At 38.9% G+C, this 22,932-nt stretch overlaps 1 protein-coding gene across 1 annotated transcript in view; it reads right to left on the reverse strand.

Annotated features, from left to right (window-relative positions):
- Positions 1-22,932, reverse strand: part of KLF8 (KLF transcription factor 8) — a 122,822-nt gene that overhangs the window by 98,419 nt on the left and 1,471 nt on the right. The window lies entirely within an intron of this gene.

Here is a 22,932-nt window from a genome sequence, read left to right on the forward strand (position 1 = left end):
CTGGACCAGATGGCTGCACAGGTAAATTTAACCAAACATTGTGAGAAGCAACACTTCTCCTTCTCAAACCATTTCATAAAATTCAAGAGAAGGGAAGGCTTCCAGACTCATTTCACAAGGCCAGCATTATCCTAATTACAAAACCAGATAAAGACACTACAAAGAAAGAAAATTATAGGCCAATATCCCTGGTGAACATAAATGCTAAAATACTAAACAAAATATTAGCAAACCAAATACAGCAATGCATCAAAAAGATCATACACCATGATCAAGTAGGATTTATTTGGGGAATGCAAGGATGGTACATCCTTGTGATTTGTACCAAGGATGGTACAATCAATAAATGTGATTCACCACATAAACAAAATGAAGGATAAAAAACCACATGATTATACCAATAGATGCAGAAAAAGCTTTTGATAAAATCCAGCACCCATTTATAATAAAAACCCTCAGCAAAGTAGGATTAGAGGGAACATACCTAAACATAATATAAAGGTCATATAGGACAAACCCACTGCCAACATCACACTCAATGGGCAAAAACTACAAACGTTCCTCTCAAGATCAGGTACAAGGCAGGGATGCCCGCTTTCACATCTCTCATTCAACAGAGTACTGGTAGTCCTGGCCACAGCAATCAGACAAGAGGAAGAAATAAAAGGCATCCAAATTGGAAAGGCACAAGTAAACTGTCTTTACTTTCAGATGACAAGATACTATACATAGAGAACGCTAAAAACTTCACCAAGAAACTGCTAGAATGGATAAATGAATTCAGCAAAATAGCAGGATACAAAATTAATATCAGTAATCAGTTACATTTTTATATGCCAGTAATGAACTAACAGAAAGGAAAATTAAGAAAACAATCTTATTCACAATTGCTTCAAAAAGAATAAAACACCTAGGAATAAACCTAGCCAAGGATGTAAACGACCCATACTCAGAAAATTATAAAACACTGAAGAAACAAATTGAAGAAGATATAAGTAAGTGGAAGCACATACCATGTTCATGGATAGGACAAATTAATGTAATTAAAATGTCTATCCTACCCAAAGCAATCTATAGATTCAATGCAATTCTTATCAAGATTCCAATGACATATGTCACAGAACTAATAAAAAGGCCCTGTATAGCAATAGCAATCCTGAAAAAGAACAAAGTTGGAGGAATCATGCTACCTAATATCAAACTATACTACAAGGCCATAGTAATCAAAACAGCATGTCACTGGCATAAAAACAGACACATATCAATGGAACAGAATAGAGAACCCAGAAATAAACCCATACCTTTATAGTCAATTAATGTTCGACAAGGAAACAAGCACATATAATGGGCTAAAGACAGTTTATTCAATAAATGGTGTTGGGAAAATTGTACGGATACATGCAGAAAAATGAAACTAGACCACCTTCTTACACCACACACAACAATAAATTCAAAATGTATCAAAGACTTAAATGTCCAATCAGAAATCATAAAAATCCTAGATGAAAACATATGCAGCAAAATCTCAGACATTACTCATAGAAAATTTTTATCGGATGTATCTATCTCCCCAGGCAAGGGAAACAAAAGAAAAAAAATAAAGAAATAGGACTTCATCAAACTAAAAAGTTTTTGCACAGCAAAGGAAATCATCAACAAAATAAAAAGACAATCCACAGAATGGGAAAACATATTCACTGATACATCTAATAAGGGGTTAATATCCAAAATTATGGTCTCATTTTTATTTGCACTTCTCTGATGATAGTGACACTAAGCATCTTTTCATATGTCTATTAATCACCTGTATGTCCTCTTGGGAGAAGTATCTATTCAGGTCCTTTGCCCATTTTTTAATTGGGTTGTTTGGTTTTTTGGTGTTGAGTTTTGTAAGTACTTTATAAAGTATAACAAGTGCTTTAGAGGATGTGGAGAAAGGGGAACCCTTTTGTATTTTTGGTGGGAATGCAGATTGGTGCAGCCATTGTGGAAAGCAGTATGGATATGCCTCAAAAAATTAAAAGTGGATCTGCTTTTTGACCCAGCAATCCCACTTCTGGGAATATGTCTCAAGGAACCAAAACACTAATTCAAAAGAACATAAGCACCCCTATGTTCATTGCAGCATTATTTACATTTGCCAAGATATGGAAACAGCCCAAGTGTCCATCAATAGATGAGTGGATAAAACAACTATGGGACAGGTACACAATGGAATTCTATTCAGCCATAATAAAGAAGAAAATTTTACCCTTTGCAACAGTATGGATGGACCTAGAAAACATTATGCTAAGTGAAATAAGCCAGTCAGAGAAAGACAAACACCATATGATTTCAGTCATATGTGGAATCTAACGAACATACTGAATTAACAAGCAAAACAGAGACAGAGTCATAGATGGAGAAGAGATGACAGCTAGTTGCAGGGAAGGTTAGGGGGTGGAGGGATTGAGCAAAAAAGAAAAAACACACATGGATATGGGTGGTGACTGCAGGGGGTAGGGGTGTATAAGGGGCTAAATGGTAATGGCAAAAATGTAATAAAGATTACATATTTTTTAAATGTGAAGGGATTAAGAAGTACAAATTGGCAGTTACAAAAAAATCACAGGGATGTAAAGTACAGCATAGGGAATATAGTCAACACTGTTGTAATAACTATGTGTGGTGCCAAGTGTGTACTTGAAATATCAGGGGGATCACTTTGTAAAGTGTATGAATGTCTGACCACCATTCTGTACAACTGAAACTAATACAAAATAATATTGAATATAAACCGTAATGGAAAAATAAAATTTTTTTGAAAAGAAAAAGGGGGAGGAGCAAAATATTTTGTAATACATTATTAATAAGATTCAGCAAAATAGTATTTATACTAAGTTAACATAGTGCCAGGCATTCAGAAACTAGTTCCCTTCTGCCTCTTGAATATTCAAGAACTAGCTGTTTTACTTGAGTACTTTTTTTCACAATAAGGGTGTACTATTTCTGACTGGCAGAAGGGTGCCTAAGTAATAGCATTTAAAATACAAATTTGAGTTCCCCAACATTATTCTGTGTTCAAGCCTGCTCAGTTTATGATGATTACATTTCCCGACTTTATTTTGAATCAAATCAGGACAAATTTAACACACCCTCCCAAATCTACCTTAAAAAACAGTATAGCCAGAGGAAGCTTTTAAGAAAGTTTAAGGTACCATTAGACATTACTAACTCATAACTGTTTATGGCTACCATTACATCTATTGCACAGCTGCAAAGAAAGACTTTAACTGGGTAGATCCCAATTAAGGCATGCTTAAGAGTCTACTCCTGCAAGTTCTCAACTATCATAGAGTCTCTGGCTATCAAGTAATCTTATCACCCTGCAGGCGGCACACAGAGTTCTAGGGTCTGGCAACACATGGTTTGAACAATTTCTCCGAGAAAAGCCTTGAATTCTCTACTTCATCTAGCCAGTAAGTTTACGTTGTCCCCTCCTCCCACTGGAGAAGGACCTCACCCCTTTTCAAATATAGCTGGTGTGCTTCAGGCCCAGAAGTAGGAACCTATCTTGATGTGCTTTATTTCGCATTCTCCAACAACTGTGAACACCACCCCTGAATATCTGAGTCACCCTCACTCCTCCCTTTGGACTAATAAAAACTATGAACACTGGAATCTGTTACCTCAGAGCTCTTCAAAGCTTGCATGCACTAGTTATGAGACATTTCCAGCCAAAATAAAACTATTTTCAAGAAAACTTTAAAATAACTACAGTAATAATTCAGCAAAGCAAAGCTATATGCAGATTAGAAATAAAGCTACCAGGAGATGGTCACAAGCTAAGGTGAAGTAGAAAAAGCAAGTCAACATCAAGGAATTGCTTCAAGAAATAATTTCAGAAGTGTAAGGTATAGGTACAACGTAAGAATCAGGAGTTGGGTTCAAGTCTATATTTTACCACTTACTAGCTGTATGACCCTGAGAAAACCACTTAACATTTTAAGTCTCAATCTCTTCATATCTAAAAAAAGGGGGGATTAATGAACTTTGATTTTTTTACATCCATGCTACACAAAATGTTATCCACCCACCACTATCTGCATCACCCAGAAATGTGTTAGAAACATAGAATCTCCTCAGGTCCCACCCCAGACCTTTTGGGTCAAAATCTGCATTGTGAGCAGATATGCAGTTAATTTACATACAGTGAAGATAGAGCAGTACTGACTTAGGTGAAATGGAGGGAAATGAGAGAATTTGTATAGTTTCATCAGCAAATTAAGGAGGCCAAAGTTAGAGGTAGGTATGAATGGGGGCTTGAAACATTTTTTAAAAGTCTTGGAACTGTTACTGTGTGGTTGGATGAAAGAAAAGATGGTGAAGCAGCCAGTTCCCTCAGACATTGGAAAGCATGTGCTTACAGTAAGTAGTTTTAAAGGAGAAGGAATAAAAGAGAAGACACTGAATATATGAATACTACCATTTACTGACTGAACAATATATGCTAGGTACTTTTATGTGTTATAGAATCATCATAACAATTTTACCAGATAGGTGTTGTCAAGAATTTAGAACAGATGAGATTGGGTACATTAAGGGTGGTATGGCCAATGATACATCGGACAAGGGTTTAATCTCCAAAATATATAAAGAACTCATACAACTCAACACCAGGAAGACAGACAATCCAATGTAAAAAATGGGCAAAGGACCTGAATAGACACTTCCCCAAGGAGGACATACAGAGGGCCCAGAGACATATGAAAAAATGTTTGACATCACTAGCTATCAAAGAGATGCAAAGTAAAACCACAATGAGATATCACCCCACACCTGCCAAAATGGCTATTAATACATAAAAAAACAAGTGCTGGCAAGGATGCAGAGAAAAAGGAACCCTAGTACATTGTTGGTAAGAATGCAGACTGGTGCAGCCTCTGTGTAAAACAGTATGGAATTTCCTCAGAAAACTAAAAATAGAACTGCCTTTTGACCCAGCAATTCCACCGCTGGGAATATACCCTAAGAATCCTGAAACACCAATTCAAAAGAACCTATGCACCCCAATGTTCACAGCAGCACAATTTACAATAGCCAAGTGCTGGAAACAGCCTAAGTGCCCATCAGTTGATGAGTGGATCAAAAACTCTGGTACATTTACACAATGGAATGCTATGCAGCAGAAAAAAAGAAGGAATTTTTACCTTTTGCGACAGCATGGTTGGAACTAGAGACTATTATGCTAAGTAAAATAAGCCAGTCAGTGAAAGACAAATACTATATGATCTCACTTATAGGAGGAATCTAATGAACAAAATAAACTAATGACCAAAATACAACTAGAGGCATGGAACCATTGAACTAACTGACAGCTGTATGAGGAGAGGGGTGAGGTGGGGACTGACTGGAAAAAGATGAAGGGATTAGTCAAAGAATATATATATGAACGACCCATGGACATGGGCAATAGTGGGGGGACTGACTGTGGAAGTGGGGGGTGGGCTAGGTAGAGGGGAGCAAAGGGGAAAAAGTGGAACAACTGTAATAGCATAAACAATAAAATATTTTTTAAAAGAAAAAATAAATAAAAACTAAGGTGAATGAAAAAATAATTTAGAACAGTGTCTTACATATAGCAATTGTTCAATACATGTTAACTTTTATTGTCATTTGCAATAAATACTGTCTTAACCTGCCAAGTAAAGGAGCTAGAGGTAGCAGAGAGATGATCCACAGTAACAGACTCGTACTTTATTGCAACTTTAACATCAACAAAGAGGAAAGTGAAAGCAAACCAATGTCTGCTCAGATTTCAAATGTCCTAAGTGAAATTTCTCTTTCTAGGAAGTTTGCTGGCTTTGGCTCTGAGTTCTTCCCTCTTCACACTCAAGAGTGTAGAATATTACCCTGGCAATAAGCAACTTTTAGCTTGAGGAAGTCAGGATAATTCTATTCTGTTTATAAAAGGCAAAGCAAATGCCAGAAGAGATTGCAGAACTGAGGCAGAGATTGAATTCCTTTGGAAGGAATCCATCCCATGATCTTGAGAGAGGATAGTTTCAGCCAGGACAGCTTACTTTAGTACTATGAGGAGTGGAGGAAGCTTTCCTCTCAATACCCTCTAAGACTAGGAATCCCTGCACCCCAAAGCTCTGAGCTGAGAGTGGAATCCTTCAATATTGACTGCTACTTTTGTAAGGAATATCAGGAAAAAAACTTTGAAGTCACTGAAAAAAATTATTGAAAAAATAGGTGTCCAAAACCTCGGCTGGGAACCACAAAATCTGGAAATCTCCTTTGAGTCAAAGGGATCCAAGAAACAAAAACACATGAAATCCCTTTCATCCTGTCCAATTCTAAAGCTTGTGCATTACACTTATGAATGAAACTTTTGCTAATTCTTCAGTCCTGAATACATCACCATTAGCTGCTCTCCTTTAGACCTCTCTCCCCTTTTTCATACAGGGCTGTTAACTCTTTAAGAATGCACTCACCAGGCCTTATTCAGTAGCCTATAGGTCATTATAATGACCGATAAGGTGATTTTAAGTTACTAGAGGAAGGAAGGAAGCCCTGTGGGATTCAACATGCTAAAGGAAAGCCAGGGTAGGGTGTTCTGGCAATTTTGGCCTCAAATTGCTTTGTAATAGGAACAGTGGGGGTGTACTGAAACTTACACACTCCCAAAATAACAGGACTAAATCTAGCAAGATCAGAAAGGCCTAGGATTAGGTTGATAGAGCTCCAAGAGAACACAAGAAGTTACCACAAAGTGAACAGAACCACAATAATGCTTGGTACAGGGAATGCATTTGGAAGTGTCTGCTGCACACAACGATCCCCTTATAACTCCTATCTGATTTACAAATGTGTGTCCCTAGTTTATATTACATAACCTTAGCCTCCTGGCCAAAGTTCGTTTATCTAGGCAACCGACTCAAGCCAAGTAGATCAGCGCCCATTCCCTGTGATTTGGTAATTGGTATTAAGAGAGCCAGTCAATACCTTTCTGTGTGACTGAACTGTAACATGTGAACTCAGGAGATAAAGGAGGTATCTCTTGCCCACTCTATGCTCTAATCTGCTAACAGAGAAAACCTAAACTGATATGAGAGGGAAGCAGATATGGGACATAGGGGAAAAAACCAGCCTGAGTTCTCAACAACTTCCCATTTCTAAAACCTAGTTCATTCCCAAGATCCAGTAACATTCCTCTTGTGCTTAAACTATCTCCACTTGGCTTCGCCTTTTGCAACTAAAGGATAGAAATGAATAAATAAGATGTCTTAAAGGGCAGCTGCTGCTCAGATCCTGGTGACTGTTATCATGCAGCAGTATGGGCCCAGCGATACAAAATATTTCAGGTTTTTCAAGAAAGTTGAAAAGATTTATTTTACCTAAAATAGTCCACCTTTTATACACTTGTAATGAAATCAAATTTTGGAAAATATAGTTCAATATAAAGTATATCTGTGGCCTGAATGTAGTTTGTGGGCCCTTGAATTGTGACCTCAGCAAGTTTTCTGCCTTACCTGCTCCTTCCTTAACTTCTTAAGTCTTCCATCTATGACTATTTTTTTAAAGATTTTATTTATTTGTTTTTAAAGAGGGGAAGACAGGAAGAAAGAGAGAAATATCAATGTGTGGTTGCTTCTCGAGCACCCGCTACTGGGGATCTGACCTGCAACCCAGGCATGTTCCCTGACCGGGAATCTGACCGGGAATCGAACCGGCTACCCTTTGGTTTACAGGGCAGCACTCAATCCACTGAGCCACGCTAGCAAGGGCCTATTACTATATTTTTTTAATCTTTTTTTATTGTTGTTCAAGCTGTCTCCATTTTCCTCCCACCCTTGGTCCTACCCCTCTTTGGCTTTGTCCATGTGTCCTTTATACTTGTTCCTTGACAACCCTTCCCCTTAATCCCCCCAATATCCCCTCTCTCACCTCCCCTCTTGTTACTGTCAGTTTGTTCTTTTGTTTAACAATTTGGAGTTTTTTTTCAAGATTTTATTTATTTATTTTGAGAGAGAGGGGAAGGGAAGGAAAAAGAGAAGGAGAGAAACATCAATGTGTGGTTGACTCTCATGAGCCCCATGCTGAGGACCTGGCCTGCAACCCAGGCACGTGCCCTGACTGGGAATCAAACTACAACTGCAACCTTTTGGTTTGCAGGCCTGTGCTCAATCCACTGAGCTACACCAGCTAGAGCTGTCAGTTGTTCTTAATTTCAATGTCTCTGGTTACTTTTGTTTTCTTGTTTGTTTTGTTGATTAGGTTCCACTTATAGGTGGTACATTTACATGATGGAAGACTACGCAGCAGAAAGAAAGAAGGATCTCCTACCCTTCACGACAGCATGGATGGAACTGGAGAGCATTATGCTAGTGAAATAAGCCAGGTAGTGAAAGACCATATGATATCACCTGTAAGTGGAACCTATTACTATATTTTTTATATGTACCCATTTGTACGTTGCATTACACTGTTATTTAGGTCCAGAGTTAGTGACTCAACTTGATCCTTTTTAGTTTTGCTGACTAGCCAGCTAAACATATTATAATGATTAAAAATGTGAATTGTGAAGCCAAACTATCTGATCGAAATCAAGTTCTGCCAATTATTAGCAGAATTTTCCCAGTTTCCTTACAGGTATGGTCATAGATTTGAAGTGCTACAGTGTCCCCATTTATCAAATGGAAATAAATTCAGTGCTTAGAGTACTACCTGTCACATGTATTATTGTTATTGTTGTTACATTATTATTACTAATATTAATTGTTTGAATATCTGACTAGCAGCCATATTTATTTTTCTGATCTCCCAGAAAGTACAGGTCTCACCCTTTTCCCCTGATCTGTAATCACTCTTGGGGATCAATGAGTGCTCAGGTTTGTGTCTAACTTCTGACCCCAGAAATTTTTCTGGTCTCTGTTGACTGACACAGTGTTAAAGATGTCTCTAGTTTCCCTATTTAGCACTAGAAGCAGCTGTTCGTGTAATCCCTAAGGTTCTTAAAAGTAAAGAATGACTTCTGGAGAAAGTACTCCTAATACTGTGCCTATAAAAACCAGAGTCCTTTATTTATGGTTGTGTCTTGATTCTGTGTACTTTTCCAGTCTTTTTCCCTGCCACTGACCCAGAACATCCTTATGACCCAGCCATAATGAAACACTCACTGTTTCCTAAATATATCATATTTCTGGAATCTCCATTCACTTACACATGATGTTCCTTCCATGTACAATGTCCTTACTTTCTATACTTGCCTACCTTGAAAACTCATTTATGGGTCAAGACTCAAACATCACCTCCTCTTGTGAGTCTTCGGTGATTCCTTCACCCCCAATGTCACCTACATCTTTTCTGCTCATATTAATGATTTGCTTACCTGTCAATTTCCCAATTTTTCCCTCCTTGAGTTTATTTAGCCTCCCTGTAACCTTCAGTGTCCTTGTCAACAAAATAAGTATAAACCTATTATGAATTTATATGAGAAACATGAAAAGGGCTCAAAATGGTCCCTGGCATATAGTATGCAAATAAATACTACATCTTTGGTAGAATTTTGTTTCCAAGCTGAGTTCTACAGCAAGATTGAGGTTTTATATTTTTGTATTTCCAGCCTGTAGCACAAAGCTGACTGCATAAGGGCTCTCAGGGCATGTATGTTGAATAAGGAAATAAGATTAATGAATGAATGTTGCTCCCCTTTTCAAAACTATCTGCTTTATATATGTGGGAATGGTTAATATATAGATAGCCAGAGCTCCAGATCACATTCTACTACAGCAGAAGAACACTCTAAACTCCTCTGAATATTTTCTGCTCTACTACCATGCCAACACTGACCAGCAAAAGTGCCACTCATTGAGGGAACTATTAGAAAGACATCTTTCCAAGGAACAAAATACATGCCATCTCAGTATCATGTAATATTAGCTAGATAATAACATTCTTTAAGACCTAGCTGTTTCCCTGGAACACTATAGAGGAAGAATATTGACCTTGTTGCTTCTCCAGCAGCTGATTTTGCCCCACCTATATTATAACCAAAAGCAAAGAGTTATTATCTAATGTCATCCCTTCCCTAACCTTATCCCATTCCTCTCTAGGCCCACATTCTACTAATGTTCATTACCTGCCTTTCATTATATGATTCTTCCTGCTTAGAATGTCCTTTCTGCTCCACTCTGGACATCCAAATCCTACGTATACTTCAAGGTGCTGCTGGCTTCACAGAGAAAATGACACTTGAATTGGATGTCATGATATGCACAGGAGCTTACCAAAAAGAGAAGGATGGAGTAGAAGGAAAGGTGGAGGTGGAGTGGTACATGTTGTAAAAAGGAGAAAGACATTTCTAGAAGTCCTGATAGCATGAACAAACACATGGTATTTGTGAAAGCCCATGGCATGTTCAAGTAGTAGCAGTTAGTTTAATGTGGGTCCTGTAATGAGGAAAAGTCACAGGCAGTAAACACAAAAGCTAGGTTAAGGGCAGATGTGAAGTGTCTTACAAAAGGCAGGCATTTAGTAATACTCTAAGTATTTGAAGGATTCTTAACATAAAACTGGCAAGATAAAAACATGTATTTTAGAAATATCCTAATATGTAGACTAGTTTGGACTCTATATTAGTCTGCTCATGGTGCCATAAATACTAAAAACCGGATGGCTTAAACAGAAATTTATTGTTCCACAGCTTTGGAGGATAGAAGTCTAAAACCAAGGTGTCCACAAGGTTAGTTCCTTCTGAAGGTTATGAGGGAAGGATCTACTCTAGGCCTCCCTCCTTGGGTTGCAGATGGCTATCTTTTCCCTGTGCCTCGTCATGTCATCTTCCCTCCATGTGAATCTGTCTTTGTGTCCACATTTCCCCTTTTTATAAGCATACATAACAGTCATATTGAGTTAGGGCCCCACCTAATGACCCCATATAAACTTGAATACCTCCATAAATACTCTGCCTCTACATATGGTCACCTTCTGTGGTACCAGGAATTAGGACTCCAACATATTTGAAGGACATAATTCAGCCCATAGTAAAGGTCATAGAGATTGGAGGCAGATAAAACAACAGTAAAAGAAAGGAGCTATATTAATAGGCCACATCAGATATGATGAAAAATTAAGCAAAAATACTACAAGTAGGGATGGAGACAATACAAAGATTCAAGAAGCAAAATCTAGAAGGGAAGGAGAAGGAAGAATCATAGATGACTCTAGGCTTTATTGTTTGGTTGGTTATGTGATTGTTCATCAGGGATAAAAATGGGAGTGCGGGGCTTGATGATGAATTCAGTTTTAAACATACTAAGTTTGACATGACAAGTTAAGATGTGCAGTTAAGAGATGAATGGGTGGACCCACGCTCAGGAAAAACATTCAGCTTGGAGATGCAGATTTGTCATACAGGCACTTAAATGGTGTTGAAACTCTTAAAGAGGTGAGATAGTCCAAATTAGGAGTATACAGTGGCAAGAGAATAGAATGAAAAGAGCAGCCCCAGATAGGTGGTAATCCAAGAAATTGTCATGGAAAACAAGAAGGAAGCAATGTATGAGGGGGGACCCAAAAAATACAAGAATTAACTTCTGGAGGGCGGGCCCCTTGTAATACAGGCTTCCCCAGATAAGTGAGTATTCTAGGAACCCACTTGTATCAGTGTACCACCTGGCGTTGTTGTAAGAGCCTGCTTTTGGCTTCAGTGAAATTTTTTCCCTTTTTTTTTAATTATTGTTCGATTACAGTTGTCCCCATTCCCCCCCCCCATTACTCTCACCCTGCCCTACTCACCCTCACCTCCCACATTCAGTCCTTCCCCCCACCCACTGTCTTTGTCCATGGGTCCTTCATACACATTCCTTGATGTGACCCTTCACTTTCTATCCCCTGTTATCCCCTTCCCCCCTTCTGGTCACTGTCAGTTTGTTCTTTATTTCCATGTCTCTGGTTCTATTTTGCTTGTTTGTTTGTTTTGTTGATTATGTTCCACTTATGGGTAAAATCATATGGCATTTGTCCCTCACCACCTGGCTTATTTCACTTAGCATAATGCTCTCCAGTTCCATCCATGCTGTCACAAAGGGTAGGAGCTCCTTCTGTCTGCTGCATAGTATTCTATTGTGTAAATGTACCACGGATTTTTGATCTACTCATTTATTGATGGGCACCTAGGCTGTTTCCAATACTTGGCTATTGTAAATAACACTGCTATGAACTTTGGGGTGTATAGGTTCTTTTGAATTGGTGTTTCAGAAAGAGGGAATATGGCGGAGGAGGTAATGGAAGTCGCACTGACCGCCTCCCAGGGCCAATCTGGAATTACAACTCAATTATGGAGAAACCACCCAGAACAAACAACCGAGCAATGGCCAGAGAGAAGCTGATAACTTCGGACAGACAGAAAAACAAGCTTTGGCACAACCTGTCTGTAAGGAGTGTGGTAGAGACTCAAAAGGGCTGGCTGGGCGCCAATGGGCAGCAGCACCGGAGGGATAATTAAGCGGCCAGTTGGATTCTCCTGAGAAGATTGGGGTCTAAACCCTAAGCTAGCATTCCCAGCCTAGAACACCAGAATCCAAAGAGTACACAGATAACAACCAGCAGTGAAAAGCAGCAGGGTTGTTCTCTGCGAGACACATGGCTGGAGATTCAAAGAGCCATTTAAAGAGCCAACACACAAATTTTCATTTGCAGCCACTTACCCTGGGCTTTGGCAAAGGCAGGGGCAGAAGAGCTGCCTGAGGAGAGACCCCGGACGGAAGCTTGGAGGAGAGAGCGGAGAGAGTAGACACCGGGATCCCGGAGCTGTGATCTCTTCCTGATGGCAGCAGACACCGTGCTCACGCAGACCACTCCCCTCCAAGCGGCAGTAGCCTGAGGGGAAACAATAGTCCCAACCCCAAGCGGGACTCTGCCCCCACTCTGTGGTGCTTAAGCCTGACTGATGAGTGCTTAGGGACCAGATTAACAATCTAAGGAGAGAACCAGGGACAGTAGATCCCTGGCAAAGGGGTTGGCAGAGTGGACTGGAGACACTGGGCACTGAAGCCTCGGAGAGAGAACTGAGAGAACTACCGCCAGGATCCTGGTGCTTAGCCAACCGCCTTTCGCAGCAACCATCTTGCTCAGGCAGACCACTCCCCTCTGAGCCGCAGCCTGAGGGGAAACAATAGCCCAACCCCATGAGGGATTCCGCCCCACCCTAAGGTGCTTAAACCTGACTGCTCAGTCCTGAGAGAACAGATAACAATTAAAGGAGACAGCCAGGGAAAGCAGGTCCCGGGAAGTATGGAACAGGCTGCCTAAGGTCAGATGAGATCGACACCTGACATCACCAGAGGCAGATCCAGAAAGAAAAAAAAAAAACAAAAAACAGTGGTAAATACAAGAAGCTACCGAGAGGAAAGCCACTGTGGTTTTCTTAGTGATTTGTGTTTTTTTGTTTCCTGAATAGCATTTCTTGTCCAGCAAGTTTGTACATATTAAGTCATTAGATTTTATACTATAGTGTATTTTAATTCACATAGTTTGCCTTTCCCTTCCTCTTAGCCCATTTTACCTTCCTCTTTCCTCACATTATTTTCATTTCAAATTTTGTTTTCTCTCTTGCTACAACTTGTTTCCATTCCACATTCTTACTATTTCTCCCCCATCCAGACACACAAAACCAATTTTCTCGTCAATGGTCATCTCACATCCTTTTTCCCTGCTCTTAAAATATCTGCATTCTCTCTCCACCTTTAACAATCTTTGTTAGTTGGTTGTGGGTAGGGTAGTTGCTGTTGCATTGTTTTTTCAAATTTCTCTCTAGAGCTTCACTAATTCTGTATTTCAAATATCAAATTTTACTGGTTCCCTGCCCCTTTTTTTTTTTTTGCCTCAAATTTTAATTTTGCCATCTTAGCCTGTTTTTTTCTTGTCTTTCTTCTATTTCTTTTTCATCCTGCCCTTTTATTTTTCTTTATTCTCCTTCTTTTCTTTTTTCTTTTTCCTCATGCCCCAAATTTTAATTTTTCCCTCTTAGCCTGGTTTTTGTTCCTCACTCTCAGTACTCCCTCTACCTATATCATTTCAGAATCACTTCCCATTCTTCTAAAGATCTCTTAGAATTTGTATCTTTTTTCCCTCTTATTCCCATACCACCTATATTAATTTTAGCTCATTTGTTGTTGATAGTACTATGGTGGATCTTTCTCTCCAATGTGGCTCCTATATTTTTATTAATTAATTACTATTTTTCCTTCTTTTTCTTTCTCTCTCTCACTTTATTTTATTTTACATTATTTTAATTTCTGTTTTAACCTAATATTATATGCTTCCCTTCTCATACTGCATTCCATATTCTTCATTCCCTTTTTTATTCATGAGGTAAATTTTACCTTGTCTTTTACCATTACTCCAATTCCCAACTCTTACTGGTGCTCCTCCCTCTACCCTTGCAAAATCATTTTTCTTTTAGTAGGTCATCTCATATCCACTCTCCTTTCTTGTAACAGTCTTAATCTCTTGACACCCTTATTAATACTGGTTCATTTGCTGTTGATAGTGGGATTGTGGGGGGGGGGCAGTTACATTTGTGGGTGTGGGTTTGTTTCCTAGGCTTTGTGGTTTTGTTCTGGCAGCACCTGCACAACAACGTACAAGACGTGGTGGGCGGAATGACCCTCAGTCAGCCAGCTGGAGAGAAGGACCCACTAAAGAAAGACCCAAAAACAATCAAAACCCAATTACATGCAGAGAACCAGCATAAAAGGCATAAAGGGCATCCCAAGAGCATCAAGTTCAGGAGATCAAGGAGACTGCACCACTGAATCCCACAGGTCTCCTACCATAGAAGTTCACACCACAAAGTTAGAAAGTCAAAACAGATCAATTTAAGAAGCAGAAGCAAGCAAGAAGAGTCCTACAGATAATGGGAAGACAAAGAAACAACCCCCAATCAAAAGGAAAGGAAGAATCCTCAGAAAGAATGCTGAATGAAATAGACACAAGTCAACTATCAGATAATGAGTTCAAAACAATGGAAGCTCAATTAGCTCAGTGCGAATCACCAAAAACTACAGGGAAACTATGAGGAACTTACTGCAAACTGTATCATCATAAAAAGGGACATAGCAACAATCAACAAGGGCCAAGAGGAAATGAAGAATACAATTTCTGAATTGAAGAACACAGTAGAAGGAATCAAAAACAGGCTCGATGAGACAGAGAAACGAATCAGTGAACTGGAGGACAAGGGAGAAAAAAACTCCCAAAAAGAGTAAGAAAAGGAGAAAATACTCAAAAAGAAGGAAGAGGAGTTAAGGGAAATTAAGGACAACATGAAAGGGAATAATAGCTGCATAATAGGGATACCAGAAGGAAAAGAAGAGGAACAAGGAATAGAATACCTGTTTGAAAAAATAATGATGGAAAACTTCCCTAATTTCATGAGAGAAAAAGTCACACAAGTCTAGGAAGCAGAGAGGGTCCCAATCAAGAGGAAACCAAGGAGGCCCACTGCAAGACACATCATAATTAAAATGGAAAAATTTAAAGACAAAAACAGAATCCTAAAAGGAGCAAGGGACAAACAGGAAGTAACATACAAGGGAGCCCCGATAAGGCTAGCAGCTGACTTCCCAACAGAAACATTAGAAGCCAGAAGGGAATGGCAAAAAATATTCCGAGTAATGAAAAACAAAGGCCTGCAACTGAGACTACTCTATCCAGTAAGGCTCTCAATTAAAATGGAAGGTGAAATAAGGAGCTTCCCGGGCAAAAGAAGGCTCAAAGAATACAGCTCCAACAAACCAGCTCTGCAAGATATGCTAAAGAGACTGCTTTAAGAAGAGGATGAAAAACACTGAGAAAGGAACAAAGGTAAAAGAGAGTGAAAGGGCAATGAATAAGTACCTATCAATAATAACCTTAAATGTAAATGGATTAAATGCTCCAATAAAAAAACATAGGGTAGCTGAATGAATGACAAAACATGACCCACACATATGCTGCCTACAAGAGGCCCACCTCAGAACAAAAGACCTACACACACTGAAAGTGAAGGGATGGAAAAAAATATTCCAAGCAAAGGGACAGGAAAAAAAAAGCCAGGGTAGCAATACTTATATCTGACAAAATAGACTTCAAAACATAGGCCATAAAAAGAGACACACAGAAGGTCACTTCATAATACTCAAGGGAAGAATCCATCAAGAAGACAGAAACATTATAAACATATATGCACCCAACATAGGAACATCCAACTATATAAGGAAAATCTTGGAGGACTTCCAGAAAGATATAGACAGCAACACACTTATACTAGGGGATTTTAACACCCCACTGTCAAAATAGATAGATCTCCTAAACAAAATATCAACAAGTATATTGAAAAATTGATCAGTACCCTAGATCAAATGGACTTAGCTGATATCTATAGAACCTTTCATCCCAAAGAAGCAAAATATACATTCTTTTCAAATGCACATGGAACGTTTTCAAAGACAGACCACATGAGAGGACACAAAACAAGCCTCAACAAATTCAAGAAAATTGAAATCATATCAAGCATCTTCTCAGACCACAAAGGCCTGGAGATAGAAACCAACCTCAACAAAAAAACTCAAAAACGCTCAAACACATGGAGATTGAATAACATGCTATTAAACAATGAATGAGTTAATAGTGATATTAAAGAAGAAATCAAAAAGGTTCTGGAAACAAATGAAAATGAACACACAATGATTTAAAACCTATGGGACACAGTGAAGGCAGTCCTGAGATGGATGTTCATAGCAATACAGGCCTACCTAAAAAAGATAGAAACATTTATTTTTTCTTTTTTTAAAATTTTTATTGTTATTCAATTACAGTTGTATGCCTTTTCTCCCCATCCCTCCACCCTACCCCAGCCGAACCCACCACCCTCCCCCACTTCCATCCTCCCCCTTGATTTTGTCCATGTGTCCTTTATAGTAGTTCCTGTAATCCCCTCTCCTCACTGTCCCCTCCCCACTCCCGCCCCAGCTATTGTAAGATTGTTCTTAACTTCAATGTCTCTGCTTATATTTTGTTTGCTTTTTTCTTCTATTGATTATGTTCCAGTTAAAGGTGAGATCATACGGTATTTGTCCCTCACCATCTGGCTTATTTCACTTAGCATAATGCTCTCCAGTTCCATCCATGCTGTCGCAAAGGGTATAAGCTCCTTCTTTCTCTCTGCTGCATAGAACTCCATTGTGTAAATGTACCATAGTTTTTTGACCCACTCATTTGCTGATGGGCACTTAGGTTGCTTCCAGTACTTGGCTATTGTAAATTGTGCTGCTATGAACATTGGGGCGCACAGGTTCTTTTAGATGGGTGTTTCAGGGTTCTTAGGGTATAATCCCAGCAGCAGAATTGCTGGGTCAAAGGGCAGTTCCATTTTTAGTTTTCTGAGGAAATTCCATATTGTTTTCCACAGTGGCCTCACCAGTCTGCATTCCCACCAACACTGCACTAGGGTTCCCTTTTCTCCGCATCCTCTCCAACATTTGTTTGTGAATTTGTTTATGTTGGCCACTCTGACTGGTGTGAGATGGTACCTCATTGTGGTTTTAATTTGCACCTCTCTGATGGCTAGTGATGCTGAGCATGTTTTCATATGTCTCTGGGCCCTCTGTATGTCTTCCTTGGAGAAGTGTCTGTTCGAGTCCTTTGCCCATTTTTTAATTGGGTTGTTTGTCTTCCTGGAGTGCAGTCGTGTGAGTTCTTTATATATTTTGGAGTTCAGGCCCTTGTCTGAGGTATCACTGGCAAATATGTTTTCCCATACTGTTGGTTCTCTTTTTATTTTAATGCTGTTTTCTTTAGCCATGCAGAAGCTTTTTATTTTGATGAGGTACCATTTGTTTATTCTTTCTTTTATGTCCCTTGCTTTAGGGGACATGTCTGTGAGGATGTTGCTGCATGGAATGTCTGAGATTTTTCTGTCAATGTTTTCCTCTAGGACTTTTATGGTGTGACGACTTATATTTAAGTCTTTTATCCACCTTGAATTTATTTTTGTGTATGGCGTAAATTGATGAAAAGATAGAAACATTTCAAGTAAACAACCTAACCCTACAAATACAAGAACTAGAGGAACAACAAACAAAGCCCAGAGCGAATAGAAGGAAGGAAACGACCAAGATCAGAGCAGAATTAAATGACGTAGAGACTAAAAGAACAATTCAAAGGTTCAATAAATCCAGGGGCTGGTTCTTTGAAAAGATAAACAAAATGGACAAGTCTTTAACCAGACTGATCAAGATAAAAAGAGAGAGAACCCAAATAAATAAAATCAGAAATGAAAGAGATTACAACTGATAACACAGAAATACAAAGGATTGTAAGAAATTACTACAAATGATTATATGCCAAGAAATTTGATAACCTAGGTGAAATGGGCAAATTTCTAGAAACATATAATCTTCCAAAACTGAATCAAGAAGAAGCAGAAAGCCTGAACAGACTGATAACAGCTGGTGAAATTGAAGCGCTAATCAAAAAACTGCCAGCACACAAAAGCCCTGGACTGGACGGTTTCAGCGCTTTTTTTTTTTTTTTTTTTTTGAAGACTCTTTCAACACGTTTGCTCATTTCATGATGGGTGATATATATGTGTACCTGCCCATAACGAGCTGAGTGTTCAGTCATTTTTGACCAAAAAAGGCATGACTCCAATGCCACACCCTCCCTATTCACCCATCATCACCCTGAGTGACTCCCCCTTCCATGAAAAAAGTCCTCAAAGGGAAGTGTTTTGCCCATGTGGAAGAGGTAAAACAAAAAAAAATGGCAGAAGCACTAAAAGGCATCAAAATTAAGGAGTTCAACAGCTGTTTTGAGCAGTGGAAACAAACATCTCAATAGATGTACAGCATCAAATGGAGAGTACTTTGAAGGTTACTGAAGTTCAAACATGTAATAAATACACAATTTTTTGGGGGGGGGGGCCCTTGTATAGCAGCCTCAAATGTAGTAGAACATCAAGTATGTTAAAAACCTAAAGAGTGAGCACTGGACGTAACATTTATGAAATATTTAGGTAACTTTGCAAAAGTGGTTTCAGTAACAATTTAAATAGAAACTGCAAAAAACGGGGTGGTAATTTGAGTGAGTGTTGTTAAAGAAAGATTGATTTAGACCAGGGAAAGAATGTGTTTGCAAGCTGCAGCATAGTCAATCTAGCTAAGGTATAAGTCAATATAGTCAATAATAGTTAAGGTATAGGCTTTGTAGACTTGGGCTTAAAACTCAGTTCTGCCACTTAGTAGCTATGCAAATTTGAGCAAGTTGCTTGATTCTTCTGTGTCTCAACTTCCTTAAGTGAAAAATGAAGGAAATAATAGTATTTACTGGATAGGATTGTTGTATTATGTGAATTGATACATGTAAGGTGCTCAATAGAGGGCTTGGCACAGAGTAGGTCTTCGACAAATGTTAATTATATTAGGTAGGGATAGTTGGATGGGTGAGAGAACCAAAGAAGAAAAAGAAATTGAAGACAGGAAAGAAGGAAGCTGATGGAACAACTTTTCAGAAGGTATAGGAGAATGGATACTCTTCTGCTAACTAGCTGTGAACCTTGGGTAAGGTGGTTTACTTTTCTGTGCCTTAGTTTCCTATCTATAAAATGGAGATGATAACAATGCCTACATTACATGTTGTGAGGATTAAATAAAATGATACATGAAACATAGTTCCCACTGGGAAGAATTCGGGGAATAGGATAGTGAATAGCTTAGAAGAAATCACATGTGCCAACAAGACTCAAAGTTAAAAAACAAAGTTCCAAGGGAAAATTTTTCACAATTTCATGATAGAGTAAAACAATGCTACAAAATGTTGTGATGTTTTCTTTATGAGGTTAAACATTCTTTTAGTGCTAAGAAATTTATTGTGATTTTTTATTAAAGTACATTGAAAAGACTTTTATATTTAAGTAGTTTCAAATGTGTTTGAAGACTTTTTCAGATAATTATGTTATAAAACAATGGTTAGTATGAAATTAAATTGCATTAGTTGACATAACTTCAGCAATAAGCTTACTAAGCTTTTTCTTTAAAAGAACATTCTATCCAAAGCATAAAAATATAAACCATATCATTGTGTTAAAATGAAGAATTGAAGATTCATCCTCCTTACTAGAGTAAAATTTTAAGTAAAATAATTGTTAATTATTTTCTTTAAAAATGGTTTCTTATCTTACTCAGAATAAAAACCAAAATCTTTATAAGGTCCTATATGGTCAGGCCCGCTCTGTCTCTCTGACCACATGTCCCATCACTATCTTCCTCTCCACTCCAATAATACTGGCCTTCTTGCTATTTCTTGCTTTGCACAATCTATTTCCTGTGTCTAGAACACCATCCCCTCAGGTATTCTCACAGCTGGCTCTCTCACTTCATTCAGATACATTTTTAAATATCACTATAGCAGAGAAATTTTCTTTAACTGCCCTATATTAAATGTATCTCCCCAATCTCAAGTGCCTTACATTTTTTCTCCCACCTTATCCCCACCTAGCAAATACCTTTACTATTTATTGGCTTTCCGCTCCACCAACACACCATAATTAGAACATAATCTCCAAAAGGGCAGGAGGCTTTTGTTGTTGTTGTTCATTGCTAAAATTCCACAGTCTGTGCAGTGATGGTACAGAATAGATTTTAAGTATTTGGTTTTTATTTATTTTTTTAAATTTATTTATTTTTTATTATTGTTCAATTACAGTTGTCTGCATTTTCTCCCTACCCCTCCACCCCACACCAACCAAACCCACCTCCCTCCCCCACCTCCACCCTCCCCCTTGGTTTTGTCCTTGTGTCCTTTATAATAGTTCCTGAAAACCAGTCTCCCAACTCCCCTCTGGCTATTGTTAGATTGTTTTTATTTATTAGTATTGTTATTCAATTACAGTTGTCTGCATTTTCTCCCCACCTCTCCACCCCACCCCAGCCAAACCCACCTCCCTCCCCCACCTCCACCCTCCCCCTTGGTTTTGTCCATGTGTCCTTTATAGTAGTTCCTGTAATCCCCTCTCCTCACTGTCCCCTCCCCACTCCCCCCGGCTATTGTTAGATTGTTCTTAACTTCAATGTCTCTGCTTATATTTTGTTTGCTTTTTTCTTTTGTTGATTATGTTCCAGTTAAAGGTGAGATCCTATGGTATTTGTCCCTCACCGCCTGGCTTATTTCACTTAGCATAATGCTCTCCAGTTCCATCCATGCTGTCGCAAAGGGTATAAGCTTCTTCTTTCTCTCTGCTGTGTAGAACTCCATTGTGTAAATGTACCATAGTTTTTTGACCCACTCATTTGCTGATGGGCACTTAGGTTGCTTCCAGTACTTGGCTATTGTAAACTGTGCTGCTATGAACATTGGGGTGCATGGTATTTCTTGAATGAATTAATTAATGAATATCACAACACAATGTACTTTTGTTTTGATACCTTTGTTTATCACAACTCCTTACCCTTGAAGGCTAAGCAACAACTAGGAAGGAACTGAAACCAAAGTAAATGTATGGGCAAGCTGTTCTAGTCTCAGCAAGAACAGCCTAGTCCATCAGATACAAACGTTTGAGAAGGGAACCTGGGAGCCAAAACTACTTCTACCTCTACTCTCTACTACGGAAAGAGAGAGAGCACAAAGTATCTTTTTTTTACAATTATCCCTCATGAAATCCTTTTGCCTACAAGTAGATAAAAATTCTCTACAACCCCAGGAAACAGAATGAATAACAGCAAACAATTTAAATTTCTCTGGGGAAGCCACTTGAAGCCCTTGGGAAAGAATTTCTATTGCTTGTCTGTGGTACTTGTTAGTGGGTTCACAAACCTTTCATTGTCCTAAGAAGAAAATAACCATATTTCAGGAATGGAATTTTATGACAGCTAAGAACTGCCTAGTTTCCATATCCTACAACTAGAAACTCTCCCAAAGGAAAACAAACCAACATGAACACAAAGGGACAATCAAATGTTAAAATGGAATCATAGCTGTTTCTAACATATTCCATGCATACTAACTGCAGGAGGCTGGCTATGGTACCAACATATAAATCTTTCTCCACCCTCCATGCAATGGTGTGGATAGTGAGTTCAGTGGGTATGACATATACAAGTGGCTCTTGGACTTGGCTCTGTGACAAGATTGTACTCCCACTGACCAGAAGTAATCAGAAGAGTTCCAGTTGAATTAATGTTTCTTTTGTTTTTAGGAGCCCATAGGCCAGTGACTTTAGGGAGAAATAACCCTAAGTGAGGCTTTCTTCTTTATCTGAATCCAGTGGACTCAATGATATGGCCGTTCAGAATAAGGTTGCTTTGAGGTTTGGAAAACCAATTGAGGAGAGAGGGGATGGAGGAAGGTGCTTTAGTTAAATGTTGCCTAGGAACCTAGAACTAACACATGCTCTTGATGAGAGATGGCACTGGGGATGCAGTGAAACCCAACACATTAAAGAAGGGAGGGGCTCTGTGACAGCTGAACTGGTAAATTGCAGAACACTGGGAGCTGTGGCATTCTATTGATGGAATAGAAACTTTCGGAGTGAAATACTAGCCCAAAACCTCAAACAACACGTTTTCATCTCCTTAACCTGTGGGATATCATTAGGCTCCACCCAGTCTTGCAACCCTCCCTAAACAGAGAGATGAGAGAGAAAAACATGAAAGAGATGTCACTGGTCCATCTGAGGCCTTCTAGCAAGTCTCTACCACACCAGTTCTTTTATTTAACATCAGAAGGGAACTGGTGAAACCCTCCTCCCCAACACAATCTTCCTGACTGGACATGGACATGGGAATAGCAGATCATCCAAGGTGGCCTAGGGTTTCTTATTGAAGCATATTACTCTTTTCCTTTTGCATTCCATTTTGACTTGAGCTCCTACCTCTTCCACCTGGATTGCCCAGCCATTTGGGCTTG

Source organism: Desmodus rotundus, chromosome X (genome assembly GCF_022682495.2).
Source record: "Desmodus rotundus isolate HL8 chromosome X, HLdesRot8A.1, whole genome shotgun sequence".
Taxonomy (NCBI): Eukaryota; Metazoa; Chordata; class Mammalia; order Chiroptera; family Phyllostomidae; genus Desmodus; species Desmodus rotundus.